Source organism: Tamandua tetradactyla, chromosome 3 (genome assembly GCF_023851605.1).
Source record: "Tamandua tetradactyla isolate mTamTet1 chromosome 3, mTamTet1.pri, whole genome shotgun sequence".
Classification (NCBI taxonomy): domain Eukaryota; kingdom Metazoa; phylum Chordata; class Mammalia; order Pilosa; family Myrmecophagidae; genus Tamandua; species Tamandua tetradactyla.
Genome location: NC_135329.1, coordinates 5789403 through 5806164, shown reverse-complemented (window position 1 = coordinate 5806164; position 16762 = coordinate 5789403). Strand labels below are relative to the sequence as shown.

Sequence of the window (16762 nt, the reverse complement as noted above, 5' to 3'; positions counted from 1 at the left end):
GTCTATTTTGTAACAGAGTCTAGCTATGCTGCAGAAACAACCAGCCATTTTTATAAATGATTTATTTATTGCTTATGCTCTAGGGCCAAACTAATTCAACTGGGGACTCCACTCCTCCTGAGCTGTGGGAGACTCAGGTTCCATCCTGACACGTATTTATCTGACAGAGAAAAGGAAAAGGCAGCAAATCTCTTACTCTCTCTTCATACTACTGCTCACATTTCATTGTCTTTGGCCAAGTCACAAGGCATATAAAGCCATGACTGAATTTGAAGATACAGAGATATGCAATCCTACCGTATGCCCAGAAGGAACGGCTACATAATATAAGGGAACAGACGTATGTAATGACTTCTGTAAACAGCAACAGATCAAGATCACTCATCCCAGTCAACACTTCCTTTTTGATTTCCTTGCTTGTTCATCCAGTGACATGGAGATTGAAAACAAGTAAGGCAGGACTCTCCATTTCTGCTTCTCCGGATAAACTGTTGTGCCTCCTGGTGAAAACATTCCTCCGTTTAAAGGTGCTAAGTGCTTTAAAACTGTGGAGCCTAGATTTACTTGAAGGGAATACAAAAATGTCATGCCTGATCGGTAGGTACAGCCATGGTTCCCTTTCGCCTGTTTTCAAGCCAGGGGAGAAACACCACCATATAAAACATTCTATAGGTGGGAGGGATAGTTTTGCAAGGTGGTGTCTTTCAACTGATGATGCCACTGAGTGTTCAGTTGTCCATTCCACTGTTTTGAGACATGAATCTGCAAGGAGGCCACATGACTTCTGTTAGGATGGGATGCATGGTAGCACCGACAAAAGCCATGAGTTCTAGCCCATTATCTTCCCTGTTTTCCATTAAATAGGATATTTTGTAGGATACGCTATAATATAGATGATTAAGATGGCGGAAAAAAAGGCATTTTTCTTTGGTTGAGTCCCTTGGGCAACAAAATTTGAAATAGATTTGTGTGCAGGAGGTTTATTAGAGCTAGCTCTCTGGAACAGCTCATGTAAGGGAGTGAGGAAGGTGAAGGAAACATAGGGAGAAATTGCATTGCAATGCTGTTGTAATAAAGGCCTCAGGAAGCTCTGGAGCTGGGACAGCTGTTTGCTGAAGCATGGCGGACTGGGATTTGTTCTCCTGCATCAACCAGTCTCTGGATGCAGGACACCCTGGAAAGAGGTGTGAACTGTGCAAGGCAGCTCCCTTAACAGTCCCCAGGAAGCGTGTTTGCTGTGTGCGGAGAACAGCTCATCCCTCCAGCAGTAAAGGAGTGCACCCTCCATCAGCTGACTGTGTAATCCACCCCGGCATGCAGTTAGATCCCACATGATATAGTGGAGAGAGACATGAAGGGTAGGGAAAGAAAATGCAATCTAGAAGAAGTAAATCCTATTTCAGCAAAGACAAATTGCTGTTCCCCACACTGTTGTTAGAAAGGTACCTACCACGTGGTCGTCATTCTGCAAGTATGTTCATCTGTGTTGCTTGCAAACTGGGTGCTCAGCCAAGCAGCAGCCACTCTAGTCTTGGTGAAGGGAAGTGCTGGTATGACTTCTACCCTTGTCATCCTAAGTAGTCCGTGGAGATCATTATGGATTTTATTTTCTCCGTTATTAATATGTTGCACTGATGACTTTTTCTGATGTTGTACCAGCCTTCCATTCTTAAGAAAACCTTTTTGCAGGCAAAATTAAATCTAGACACACTGCTAGATTTGATTTGCCAATATTGTATTAGGATTTTTCTATCTATGTTCATACGGATGAGGGTCTATAATTATCTAGTTCTCTACTTATCTAATTTGGGTGTCAAGATTAAGTCAGTTTCATAAAAGAAGGTGGGTATTTCTTTTAACCTCTTTTTCTGTTCTTTGAAACTGGATTATCTCTTCATTGGGGTTTAGAGAAGATTTACTGGTGAAATAGTTTTACCATCATCTTGAACTCATATTCCCACCCCAGTGCTACATTCTCTGGGACATATTTGGCACTCGCGAGGCCTCAGCCACACTCAGGTTCTACTCAAGCTCTTTCCCTTGCCTGGGGTGCTCTGGCCCCGTTGCCAGCCTGGTCACCACCCCCTCCTGAACCTACTTCTAGGAGGCCCATCCTGACCTGCAACTTAGCATACCCAGCCTTCCATCGTGCCCTGCCCCTAGTCGCCAGTACTCTGTCCCACTTGCTTTCCCATGGTCTAGTCACCTTTTTTTAAAAAAAAAAAAACAGCTTTTTTTTATTATATGTGGTAGTTAGTTTCAGTTGTCAACTTGGCCAGGTGAAGGTACCTAGTTCTGTTGCTGTGGACATGGGCCAATGATACATGAAACTCATCTGTTGCTCATTACATCTGCAGTCGGCTAGGAGGCATGCCTGCTGCAATGAATGATGTTTGACTTAACTGGCTGGTGCTTAAATGAGAGAATTCAACGTAGCACAGCCCAAGCAGCTCAGCATACCTCATCTCAGCACTCGCAGCTCAGCCCAGGCCTTTGGAGATGCAGAAAGGAATCACCCTGGGGAAAGTTGTTGGAACCCAGAAGCCTGGAGAGAAGGCCAACAGAGATCACCCTGTGCCTTCCCACGTAAGAAAGAACCTCAGTTAAAAGTTAGCTGCCTTTCCTCTGAAGAACTAACAAAATAAATCCCCTTTTATTAAAAAAAAAAAAAAGCCAGTCTGTCTCTGGTGTGTTGCATTCCAGCAGTTAGCAAACTGGAACATTATATAATATAGCATATATACAAAGCAAAGAAATAAAAAAAGGATAGTTTTCAAAGCACTCTTCAACACGTAGTTATAGGACAGATCCCAGAGTTTGTCATGGGCTACCATACCATCATCTCGGATTTTTCTTTCTAGCTGCTCCAGAACACTGGGGGCTAGAAGGAATAATAAATACATATTTTTAATCATCACAATTGACTTTTTTCTTTTTTTGTGAAAAATAACATGATTAGTAAAAAGCAATAAATTTCAAAGCACAGCACAATTAGTTGTAGAACAAATTTCGGAGTTCGATATGTTATAGTTTCACTATTTTAGATTTTTACATCTAGCTGCTCTAAGATACTGGAGACAAAAAAAATCAATGTAATGCTAATCACCTTTTAATATGAAATATAACACACTTGCTTATTCATTTTTGTTGTTTATTGTTGTCTCCCCCACTCAAATTTCACCATCTAGGGACAGCCTTTTCGGTGGTTTTGCTTTTGTTTACTGATGCACCCAACTATCTAGAACAGTGTCTGATGCATCCAAGGCCTCAGTTCACATTTGTTGATTGAATTAGTTGTTGAATAAGTAGAACCAGAGGCTTTAGGGCAGGGAGAGGGCAGGGAAGTTTTTGAACCACCAATTTAATTCTTCAAGAGTTATTGCTTTATAAACAATTTAATTTTTCTTTTCCTTCTTGAGTCAATTTTGGTCATTTCTGTTTTTCCATATTTCCCATTCCTCTGAGTTGTGGAATTTATTGGCAACGATTGTTCCTGTTAATTTCATGTGTCTTTTTTAAAATGTCATATATGGAATCATATCCTTAAATATTTTTCGTTCTTGACTTGCTCTCCTTTCTTCCTCCTTCTCTCTTTCTCTCTCTCTCTGTCTTTTGTTTAATAGCCTTATTTCAGGATCACATATATTGTGAATATTTTCAAAGAATCAAATTCTAATTTGCTGATCATGTCTAATTTTCTCTATTTTATTAATTAATGCTTTTATTTTTATTACTATTCCATCCTTTCTTCATTCTTTTGGTTTATGGTATTTTCCTTTCTCTAGCTTCTTCAGTTGACTGCTAAACTCATTTATTTTTAATCATTGGTTTTTAAAATGGTGTTTTTAATCCTGTAATGGATATCTAGTTCTACTTATGCTACAACCAACAAGTATTTAATGTGTACCTCATTTGTTATTGAGTTCTAAATATTTTATAATTTCCATTGTGTCTTCCTCTTTATATACATTAGTTATTTAGGAGTATTTCCTTTCAAAATATACGTGGATTTATAGTGCTATCTTTTACTACTGATTCCTAATTTATTTGTATTGTGGACAGAGACAGTATACTGTATGTTATCAATTATTAGTTTAGCACCTATTCAAATTTTGTAAATGCTCCTGTGTTAAGAGAAGGTGCTTTGTATATTGATCTTATTAATTCTGCTATTCCTTTCTTCTGCTTTGTATTCATCAGCTTTCTCTAGAGAAACATAGCCAATAAGATAGATAGATACATAGACAGAAGATAAAGACGTTTATTATGTGAATTCACTCACAAAACTGTGGGCATTGATCAGTCTGAACTCTATAATGCAGCCTGCAAGCTGTAAACTCTGATGAAGGTGAAGCTGTATTCTGCAGGAGAAGTCGGCTGGCTGAAGAAAAGGCAGCAATTCTTTCTGACTATGAAATCCTCAGCTCTCACTGTAAGACCTTGTACTGATTGGCTGAGGAGACTCCCCTCACCGCTGAGGACAATCTCCTGTATGATTTTAAATGTAATCAGCCTTGGTTATGATCACCTGATTAATGAAATAAATCCATCTGCCCTTACAGTGACAAGCAGGAGTTTGCTTGGACATCATAACCCAGATAAGCTGACACATCCATCGCATACATTTTAATTAACCTATGGTCTTCCTGGTTTAAAACGTTCTGATAGAAATGTGATTTTAGGAAATGCTGATACGTGCACCTAATTTTTGATTGTTAAATATATTTTAGTGTCACATTTATTATTAATTATTATCCTTCTTTATCTCTATTAATGTTTTTATTTCAATTTCCTTTAATGTTAATATTGCTACAATTTTTTTATATTGGTTAGTATTTTTCTTTTATGTCTATGTAAATCCATTTATATCAACCTTTCTGTGCCATTTTTTATGCAAAAATATGCCTGTTTTAAGTGCCTTTAAAAAGTAACATCTATAATTCAATTGCAATTAAATATCTTTCCATTTTTTACTGCCATTAATTTCATGTTTTTCTCTTGTTAACTATATGTCTTCCTCCAAATAATGCAAAAGCTTAGCACACTTTAGCCACTGAATATTCTTGTCATCCTTATTATTGTAATGCAAAGTATTATAACATTCCACATTTTTATAAAAAACATTACTATTATAATATCTGCCCTCAAACGTTAGTTGGTATTACTTATATATTTGACCAATCTTCGTGCTAGTTATTTATTTTTGCCCGGTCTATTTCTATGTTTACTTTTTTTTTTACTGAAAAGTGTACATACATACATGCATACTATACATACACACCTATGCATACATGCACATGCATAAATATCCGCACACACACACACACATACACACACACATACACAGGCTTCTAAACAACAATCTAACAGAGTCCATCTAGCCTTACATATCTGTGACTGTTTAATAATAAGCATCTTCTTAGTTCTTCAACTCTTCAGCCAATTCCCCTCCACCCCCCCATCCCAGCGCTTTGTAGTTTGGCTGGTTACTAATGCCCACATTAAGCCAGCCATTAGTACCCAGAATTAAGATTGAGTAAAACATTTTGCCAATGATAATAATACAAATTAATTTTCTTTTAAGTGTGTTAAATTTGGCTTCCTTGCCCCAAGCCAAACGAAAGGTAAATGTGAATGAGCTTCCTTTTCAAGACATGGGACTAGGATCCAAATGTATCTTCCCTACCTTTCCTTTCTTTTAAGCCTTAAGATATGAGGTATATCACAAAAAACATGGGGGTAAGATATCTTAAGTCTGCACATGTCTTCCCAGAATCATGTTCTCAAACCCTGCCTGTCGTTCCCTGGACATCTTTAGCTGCTTGTGAAAGATAGCAGAAGCTATTTGAGACTCCAGTTATTTCCTCTTTTGCCTTAGGAACTCACACAGTTGTTCTTCTATTCTAAGGTTATAAACACTGTTAGGAAGAAGGCACAGAACCATTCATTAATGTGGGTGCTACAATTGCCTACCCCCCCACTTCCAAATCCATTGGAAATATGGATGACAATAAAGGAACATGGTGGTCATGGGGTGACATCTCTTCCTGGTTCATGGTGGAAAGAAATCTCTGGGCCTGCTCCCCGCCACTAAGTGGTCACAGGCCCAACTCATCCAGAGTCTCTCAGGACAGACCTGATTGTCAGTGTCCTGCCAAGGGAACAGCAATGCGTCCTGGATTTTCACTTGAGAAATTTGCTAAAGTTTGTAGAATTCTGACATCAATTGTTCCGGTACTATTTTTTGAAAAGACTATCCTTTCTCTGCTGAATTGATTTGTTCCTTTGTCAAAGATCAGTTGACTGTATTTGTGTAGGTCTATTTCTGGACTCTATTCTGTTCCACTCATCTATGTGTCTATTCTTTTGACAATATAATGCTGTCTCAATTACTGTAGCTTTTAGTAAGTCTTGAAGTCAGGAAGTGTCAGTTCTATGACTTTATTCTTTTTCTTCAGTATTGTGTTGTTTATTTGGGTCTTTTGCCTTTCCATATAAACTTATAATCAATTTGTTTATATCTACAAAATAGCTTGTTAGTATCTGAATTGAGATTGCATTGAATTTTCCCAAGTTGGAAAAAACTGACATCTTAACAATATTGAGTCTTTCAATTCATGAACATGAAATGATCCTCCATTTATTTAGATATTTATTTTATATCAGTTTTGTACTGTTCCACAGATAGATCTTATATATATTTGTTGGATTTCTGCCTATGTATTTCAGTTTTGGATGCTGTTGAGGATAGTAATGTGTTTTTAATTTCAAATTTTAATTGTTCATTACTCATATATAGGAAAGCAACTGACTTTGGTATAAGGATTTCATATGCCATGACCTGACTGTAATTGCTGATTAGTTCCAGGAGTGTATTGATTGATTCTTTGGGAGAGTTTCTAAATACACAATCTTATTATTTGCAAACAAAGACAGTTTTACTTTTTTTCTTCCAATCTGTGTAACTTTTATTGCATTTTCTTTTCTTATTAAACTAGCTAGGAATTCCAGCATGATTTTAATAAGAATGGTGAGAAGGAGCATCTTTGCGTTATTCCTTATCATAAAGGGGTAAAGGTAAAGTGCCTGGTTTTTTACCATTAAATGAGATGTTATGAGTTTAAAGAGGTTCCCTATAGCCTTGTATTTCTATGATGAATTAATTTTGATATTTTTGAATATTTTTTTCCTGTATCATTTGCTATGATCATATGCTTTTTCTTCTTTAGCTTGTTTAGATAGTAGGTTACATCAGTTTACTTTTTTTTTATATGCTGTATGGTGGAGGTCGCATTTCATTCTTTTTCCACGTGAGTATCTCATTATTGCAACACACATTAGTTGAATTTGTTTATTTGTTTGTTTGTTTGTTTTGGGGAAGTACATGGGCCAGGAATAGAACCCAGGTCTCCCACATGGCAGGCGAGAATTCTACCACTGATCTACCCTTGCACCGCCAAGGTCAAACTTTGTCAGAGGTCCAAGTTTCTGACCTATATCTTTTTTCTTTTCTCTGAAAAACTTTTTTATTATTTCTGTGGGACAGGTTTGCTGGCAATGAATTCTCCTGGATTTTGTGTACCTAAAATGTTTTTATTACTTCTTCACTTTAGAAGGACAATTTCACTGGAGGTAGAATTCTAAATTGGTGTGTTTTATTTCAACAGTCTAAATATTTCACTTAGCTCTCTTTTTGGTTTCTGATGAGAAAGTTCACTGATATTTTTATCCTGGCTTCTCTTTTGGTAGGGTGTTATACCAACTCCCCCCCACCCCCCACCGCCTTCTTTCAATATTTTCTCTTTGAGTTTGGTTTTCTGCAGTTTGAATATGAGATACCCAGGTATAGGGATTTTTTTGTTTTTGTGTTTGTGTGTGTTTGGCTTTTGTTTTTATCCTGCCTAATGTTTCAGGGCTTCTGTCTCTCACTAATTGTAGAAAATTCTCCTTGATTACATAAATACTCCTGCCTCATTCTCTCTTCTTCTCTCAGCTGTCCAACCAAAATATGTTAGATCTTTTGATAATGTCCCACAGTTCTGTCCATATTTTTCATGACTTTTTCTCTTTGCGTTTCAGTTCAGGACATTTCTTGTCACCATTATCCTGGCTTGTTGAGTCTTTCCTTGGCCATGTACCAGTTTGGGAAGTTTCTGTTGACCTATCTTCAAACTCACTGATTCCTTCCTTGGTTGTGTCCATTAAAGACAATGTTTTTTTCTGTTACAGTGTTTTTGATTTCTTACATTCCCTCTTGACACTTTCTTTGAATTTCCATCTCTGTTCTTCCTTCACCCATCTGTGCTAGCAGGTTATCTATTCTGTCCATTAGAGACCTTGACATATTCATCATAGTTATTGTAAATTCCCTGTCTGATCACTCCAAAACCTGTGCCATATCTGGTTCTGTTCTGATGCTTTGTTTGTTTAGACTCTGGTTTTTATTTGTGTGTTTTGGGGATTTTTTTGGTTTGTTTTTGCCTTTCATCCTGCCCTTGCTTTGTAATTTTTTTTTTTTTTTAATATGGAACGCTTCACGAATTTGTGTGTCATCCTTGCGCAGGGGCCATGCTAATCTCTGTATCATTCCAATTTTAGTGTGTGTGCTGTCGAAGTGAGCACACTTTGCAATTTGTGTGTGTGTGTGTGTGTGTGTGGAAAACTGTGTATGATGTATTGGGTAATAAGACATGAGATAAATTTACCTTTGGGGGGGATTTTATGTTAATTTAGCTAGAAGTGGCTTGTGTTTAATATTTGTTGTTAGTTGTAGGTGCCAGAGGCTTCAAGTTCCTTTAGTGTCCTTGTATTTTTGTCTCCCCTATTGACTTTGGGCTTTGGTAAGTGCCCTTCCTCAAAAAGAGTCTGCATCTTTTAGCCGTCTTGGCCATGATCCACTGCTATTATAATGGAGCTGTGTTGGTGTGGTGGTAAGGGGTGGTGGGGAGATGTTAATCTTATGATTAAATCTCAGTCTTTCTGTGAGCCTGTGTTGCTGGACTCAGACCTTCAGGAAGGTTTCTTAGTTTTTTTAATTTAAACTTGAAAAGCCAGGTAGGGTGGCGGAATAGTGGCTCAATGGCAAAATTCTCGCCTGCCATGGGGAGACCTTATTCCTGGAGCCTGCCCATGTCATAAAACAAAAACAAAAAATACAGGTAAGCTAGAGGAAGCTGTGATGTGAAATGTCCTTCCCACAAGTGTGATGAGTTTCTTATAAAATCTCTTTTCACTGAAGAGTTGGCCTTTGTTATGGAGAAGGCTCTAGGGCACACTTCATTATGCCTTCCCCTTCCCTGATGGAGCCCCCAGGTTATCTTCCTAGGCTTTTCCCCAGGTGTCTCTGGTGGGATTCCTGGAAGTAAAATTTACAAAAGGTGGAACTCCCCTCCCCCACAATAAGACTGGTCTGCAAGTGTTTCTCACTCTCACATTCGTCTACACTTAGCCACCAATAATGTATCACACTTACCGTCCGAATCTTCCTGCCAGCTTAGGGCATGAAGGGCTTTGCTTCAGGCAAGCAGGTCTCAGTGGCTATGGCTCTGGATTCACCCCTCTCCAAATTTCAGTGTGGTAGTTTGCTCTATGACCTCAGTCCTCTGACAGTTCCAAGAAAAGTAGTTGATTTTCAGTTTGTTCAGCTTTTGTCTTGTAAGGAGCAGAAGTGACAACTTCTCAGTTCTTTACGTGCCAGAGCTGACATTTTCAAGTGATTTTAAAATTACTTTATTACTGAATAAAGTATTTGATCACAGCTTTTTTTCCTATGCACCTTGCAGTAGTGGAAAGCCCCACTCAGTGACCAGTTCAGTAACAGCCCATCTCTGATTGCCACCCTTGTGAGGGGATCGTTTTGGTTCCTTTTACCCTAAAGGAATCCTAGCCAGGTCTCACAGATTCCAACCTCAGCAGCCACCAGACTAAGAGCCTTAGGCTTTTGTTTATTGAGGTTGTTCAGTTCATCTTGTTTTGAGATTTAGTTTCTCTTTTTGTCCTGTTTTTTTTTTTTTTTAACAGTTTTATTCACCCACCATACAATCCGTCCTAAGTGTTCAATCAGTGGCTCTTGGTATAATCAGTTAGTTATGCATTCACCACTACAGTCAATATGAGAATATTATAATTTCTTCCAAAGAAAAAGTCCCATACACCTTATGTCCTCCTATTATTGATATTTAGCTTTGGTATAGTGCCTTTGTTACACTTATTGAAGTAATATTTCAGTTAGTGTTAATAAAAGATGTTAGTTTCCATTAATTGTTTTTTTAATCCCGTATAACACCCTATTATTAGCCCTGTGTAATAGTGATGTATGTTTGTTCTAATTCATTGAAAACTCTCTCATATTTATACAATTAACCACTATCATTATTCACTCTGGATTTTGCTATGCTATACAGTCCCAGTTTTTACCCTCTAGATTTCCTTCTGCTGACATACATGACTCTAGCCTTTCTCTTCCAACCATATTCACACTCTAATTCTTAATCACCCTTACAATATTGTATGACCGTCACACAGTATTGTGCAACCCGTTTCTAAACCTTTACAATGAACTTTATTGAACATTTTGTGCTCCTTAATCAATGATTGCTCAATTTCTGCCCACTTTCTAATTCCTGGGAACCTGTGCTCTTGAATTTAATTCTTAGAGTTTGCTCAATATAGTTAGTTCATATTACTAAGACCATACAACATTTGTCCTTTTCTTTCTGGTTTATTTTGCTCACCATAATGTCCTCATGGCTCATTTACCTTGCTGCATGCCTCACAACTTCATTCCCTTCTGCAGCAGCACAATATTCTATCCTATGTATCCACCATAGTTCACCCTCCACTCATCAATGGATGGGCCCTTGGGAGCCTCCATCCTTCAGCAATCATGAATTATGCTGTCATAAAAAAAGGGTGCATATGTCTGTTCATGCTCCTGCTTTCAGTTCTTAAACAGAACTGAAACCGCCACACTGCCCTCCAGAGGGGCTGCACCATTCTACTTTCCTACCAGTTGTGACTATGTACACCTCTTTCTCCCCATCTTCTCCAGCACTTGTAGTTTTCTGTTTACTTTTAAAAATAGCTTTATTCATGCACCATACAATCCATCCCAAGCTTATACAATTATGCACTCACCACCACAGCATATATGAGAACATTTCCATGCCTTCTGAGAAGAAGAAAAGAAAAGAAAAATCCTATGCTCCTCCTTTATTTTCCATTCTTATCGACGTTTAGCTTTAGTAGATTGCCTTTGTTACAATTAATGAAAAATTATTAAATTATTGTTAACTACAGACCCCAGTTTGCATCAATTGTATTTTTTACCTTTACTATCTCACTTTTAACACCCTGTAATACAGGCATACATTTGTTCTCATTCATGTAAAAACCTTATATTTGTAAAATTAACCAGCATCATTGTCCACTCCTGATTTCACTTAAGTTGTACACTCCCAGTTTTTATCCTTTCACTTTCTCTCTGGTGCCAGAAATGCTTCTGCCTTACTCTTTCAATGATATTCACACTTAGCTATATTCACTATACTTACAATATTGTGCCACCATCATACAGCATTGTGCTATCCATTTCTGAACTTTTACAATCAATCTTTTTAAACATTCTGTACTCCTTAAGCATTAAACACCCAGTCTCTACCACCTTTCTATCTCCTAATAACTTGTGCTCTCGAACTTAACTCTCAGTTTGCTCATTATAGTTAGGTCATATTAGTGAGACTGATTATAGTATTTGACCTTTAGTTTTTTGGCTTATTTCACTCAGCATAATGTTCTCAAGGTTCATCCATGTTGTTGCATGCTCATAACTTTATTCCATCTTACAGCTGCATAATATTCCATCATGTGTATATACTGCAGTTTGTTTATCCGTTCGCCAGTTAATGGACATTTGGGCTGTTTCCATCTATTGGCAATCATGAATAATGCCACTATAAACATCAGTGTGCAGATGTCTACTCGTGTCCCTGCTTTCAATTCTTCTGAGTATGTACATAGTATAGGATTTTTTTTTATTAACGGAAAAAAAGAAATTAACCCAACATTTAGAAATCATACCATTCTACATATGCAATCAGTAATTCTTAACATCATCACATAGATGCATGATCATCGTTTCTTAGTACATTTGCATCGGTTTAGAAGAACTAGCAACACAACAGAAAAATATATAGAATGTTAATATAGAGAAAAGAAATAAAAGTAATAATAATAGTAAAAAACAAACAAACAAGCAAACAAAAAAACCAATAGCTCAGATGCAGCTTCATTCAGTGTTTTAACATGATTACTTTACAATTAGGTATTATTGTGCTGTCCATTTTTGAGTTTTTGTATCTAGTCCTGTTGCACAGTCTGTATCCCTTCAGCTCCAATTACCCATTATCTTACCCTGTTTCTAACTCCTGCTGGACTCTGTTACCAATGACATATTCCAAGTTTATTCTCTAATGTCCGTTCACATCAGTGGGACCATACAGTATTTGTCCTTTAGTTTTTGGCTGGACTCACTCAGCATAATGTTCTCTAGGTCCATCCATGTTATTACATGCTTCATAAGTTTATCCTGTCTTAAAGCTGCATAATATTCCATCGTATGTATATACCACAGTTTGTTTAGCCATTCTTCTGTTGATGGACATTTTGGCTGTTTCCATCTCTTTGCAATTGTAAATAACGCTGCTATAAACATTGGTGTGCAAATGTCCGTTTGTGTCTTTGGCCTTAAGTCCTTTGAGTAGATACCCAGCAATGGTATTGCTGGGTCATATGGCAATTCTATATTCAGCTTTTTGAGGAACCGCCAAACTGCCTTCCACAGTGGTTGCACCATTTGACATTCCCACCAACAGTGGATAAGTGTGCCTCTTTCTCCGCATCCTCTCCAGCACTTGTCATTTTCTGTTTTGTTGATAATGGCCATTCTGGTGGGTGTGAGATGATATCTCATTGTGGTTTTGATTTGCATTTCTCTAATGGCCAGGAACATTGAGCATCTCTTCATGTGCCTTTTGGCCATTTGTATTTCCTCTTCTGGTAGGGGTCTGTTCAAGTCTTTTTCCCATTTTGTAATTGGGTTGGCTGTCTTTTTGTTGTTGAGTTGAACAATCTCTTCATAAATTCTGGATACTAGACCTTTATCTGATATGTCATTTCCAAATATTATCTCCCATTGTGTAAGCTGTCTTTCTACTTTCTTGATGAAGTTCTTTGATGCACAAAAGTGTTTAATTTTGAGGAGCTCCCATTTATTTATTTCCTTCTTCAGTGCTCTTGCTTTAGGTTTAAGGTCCATAAAACCGCCTCCAATTGTAAGTTTCATAAGATATCTCCCTACATTTTCCTCTAACTATTTTATGGTCTTAGACCTAATGTTTAGATCTTTGATCCATTTTGAGTTAACTTTTGTATAGGGTGTGAGAGATGGGTCTTCTTTCATTCTTTTGCATATGGATATCCAGTTCTCTAGGCACCATTTATTGAAGAGACTGTTCTGTCCCAGGTGAGTTGGCTTGACTGCCTTATCAAAGATCAAATGTCCATAGATGATAGGGTCTATATCTGAGCACTCTATTCGATTCCATTGGTCGATATATCTATCTTTATGCCAATACCATGCTGTTTTGACCACTGTGGCTTCATAATATGCCTTAAAGTCAGGCAGCGTGAGACCTCCAGCTTCGTTTCTTTTCCTCAAGATGTTTTTAGCAATTCGGGGCACCCTACCCTTCCAGATAAATTTGCTTATTGGTTTTCCTATTTCTGAAAAATAAGTTATTGGGATTTTGATTGGTATTGCATTGAATCTGTAGATCAATTTAGGTAGGATTGAGATCTTAACTATATTTAGTCTTCCAATCCATGAACACGGTATGCCCTTCCATCTATTTAGGTCTTCTGTGATTTCTTTTAGCAGTTTTTTGTAGTTTTCTTTATATAGGTTTTTTGTCTCTTTAGTTAAATTTATTCCTAGGTATTTTATTCTTTTAGTTGCAATTGTAAATGGGATTCGTTTCTTGATTTACCCCTCAGTTTGTTCATTACTAGTGTATAGAAATGCTACAGATTTTTGAGTGTTGATCTTGTAACCTGCCACTTTGCTGTACGTGTTTATTAGCTCTAGTAGTTTTGCTGTGGATTTTTCAGGATTTCAACATATGGTATCATATCATCTCCAAAGAGTGAGAGTTTTACTTCTTCCTTTCCAGTTTTGATGCCTTGTATTTCTTTTTCCTGTCTAATTGCTCTGACTAGAACTTCCAATACAATGTTGAATAACAGTGGTGATAGTGGACAGCCTTGTTTTGTTCCTGATCTTAGGGGGAAAGTTTTCAATTTTTCCCCATTGAGGATGATATTGGCTGTGGGTTTTTTATATATTCCCTCTATCATTTTAAGGAAGTACCTTTGTATTCCTATCCTTTGAAGTGTTTTCAACAGGAAAGGATGTTGAATCTTGTCAAATGCCTTCTCTGCATCAATTGAGATGATCATGTGATTTTTCTGCTTTGATTTGTTGATATGGTGTATTACATTAATTGATTTTCTTATGTTGAACCATCCTTGCATACCTGGGATGAATCCTACTGGGTCATGATGTATAATTCTTTTAATGTGTTGTTGGATACGATTTGCTAGAATTTTATTGAGGATTTTTGCATCTATATTCATTAGAGAGATTGGTCTGTAGTTTTCTTTTTTTGTAATATCTTTGCCTGGTTTTGGTATGAGGGTGATGTTGGCTTCATAGAATGAATTAGGTAGTTTTCCCTCCACTTCAATTTTTTTGAAGAGTTTGAGGAGAATTGGTACTAATTCTTTCTGGAATGTTTGATAGAATTCACATGTGAAGCCGTCTGGTCCTGGACTTTTCTTTTTAGGAAGCTTTTGAATGACTGATTCAATTTCTTTACTTGCGATTGGTTTGTTGAGGTCATCTATTTCTTCTTGAGTCAAAGTTGGTTGTTCATGTCTTTCCAGGAACCCGTCCATTTCATCTAAATTGTTGTATTTATTAGCGTAAAGTTGTTCATAGTATCCTGTTATTACCTCCTTTATTTCTGTGAGGTCAGTAGTTATGTCTCCTCTTCCATTTCTGATCTTATTTATTTGCATCCTCTCTCTTCTTCTTTTTGTCAGTCTTGCTAAGGGCCCATCAATCTTATTGATCTTCTCATAGAACCAACTTCTGGTCTTATTGATTTTCTCTATTGTTTTCATGTTTTCAATTTCATTTATTTGTGCTCTAATCTTTGTTATTTCTTTCCTTTTGCTTGCTTTGGGATTAGTTTGCTGTTCTTTCTCCAGTTCTTCCAAGTGGACAGTTAATTTCTGCATTTTTGCCTTTTCTTCTTTTCTGATATAGGCATTTAGGGCAATAAATTTCCCTCTTAGCACTGCCTTTGCTGCCTCCCATAATTTTTGATATGTTGTGTTTTCATTTTCATTCGCCTCGAGGTATTTACTAATGTCTCTTGCAATTTCTTCTTTGACCCACTTGTTGTTTAAGAGTGTGTTGTTGAGCCTCCACGTATTTGTGAATTTTCTGGCACTCCTCCTATTATTGATTTCCAACTTCATTCCTTTATGATCCGAGAAAGTGTTGTGTATGATTTCAATCTTTTTAAATTTGTTAAGACTTGCTTTGTGACCCAGCATATGGTCTATCTTTGAGAATGATCCATGAGCACTTGAGAAAAAGGTGTATCCTGCTGTTGTGGGATGTAATGTCCTATAAATGTCTGTTAAGTCTAGTTCATATATAGTAATATTCAGATTCTCTATTTCTTTATTGATCCTCTGTGTAGATGTTCTGTCCATTGATGAGAGTGGTGAATTGAAGTCTCCAACTATTATGGTATATGTGTTTATTTCCCTTTTCAGTGTTTGCAGTGTATTCCTCACGTATTTTGGGGCATTCTGGTTCAGTGCGTAAATATTTATGATTGTTATTATGTCTTCTTGTTTAATTGTTCCTTTTATTAGTAGATAGTGTCCTTCTTTGTCTCTTTTTACTGTTTTACATTTGAAGTCTAATTTGTTGGATATTAGTATAGCCACTCCTGCTCTTTTCTGGTTGTTATTTGCATGCAATATCTTTTCCCAACCTTTCACTTTCAACCTATGTTTATCTTTGGGTCTAAGATGTGTTTCCTGTAGACAGCATATAGAAGGATCCTGTTTTTAAATCCATTCTGCCAGTCTATGTCTTTTGATTGGGGAATTCAGTCCATTAACATTTAGTGTTATTACTGTTTGGATAATATTTTCCTCTACCATTTTGCCTTTTGTGTTATATATATCATGTCTAACTTTCCTTCTTTCTACACTCTTCTCCATACCTCTCTTTTCATATCTGACTCTAGTGCTCCCTTTAGTATTTCTTGTAGAGCTGGTCTCTTGGTCACAAATTCTCTCAGTGACTTTTTGTCTGAGAATGTTTTAATTTCTCCCTCATTTTTGAAGGACAATTTTGCTGGATATAGGAGTCTTGGTTGGCAGTTTTTCTCTTTTAGTAATTTAAATATATCATCCCACTGTCTTCTAGCTTCCATGGTTTCTGCTGAGAAATCTACACATAGTCTTATTGGGTTTCCCTTGTATGTGATGGATTGTTTTTCTCTTGCTGCTTTCAAGATCCTCTCTTTCTCTTTGACCTCTGACATTCTAACTAGTAAGTGTCTTGGAGAATGCCTATTTGGGTCTAATCTCTTTGGGGTGCGCTGCACTTCTTGGATCTGTA

The 16762-nt window shown here is 37.1% G+C and overlaps 1 non-coding gene across 1 annotated transcript; it reads right to left on the bottom strand.

Moving 5' to 3' along the window:
- Window positions 1-8518: 8518 nt before the first annotated feature.
- LOC143678460 (U6 spliceosomal RNA) lies at window positions 8519-8622 on the bottom strand. Its single transcript, XR_013173269.1, has one exon. It is a non-coding gene; the product is annotated as a U6 spliceosomal RNA (small nuclear RNA).
- Window positions 8623-16762: the final 8140 nt, after the last annotated feature.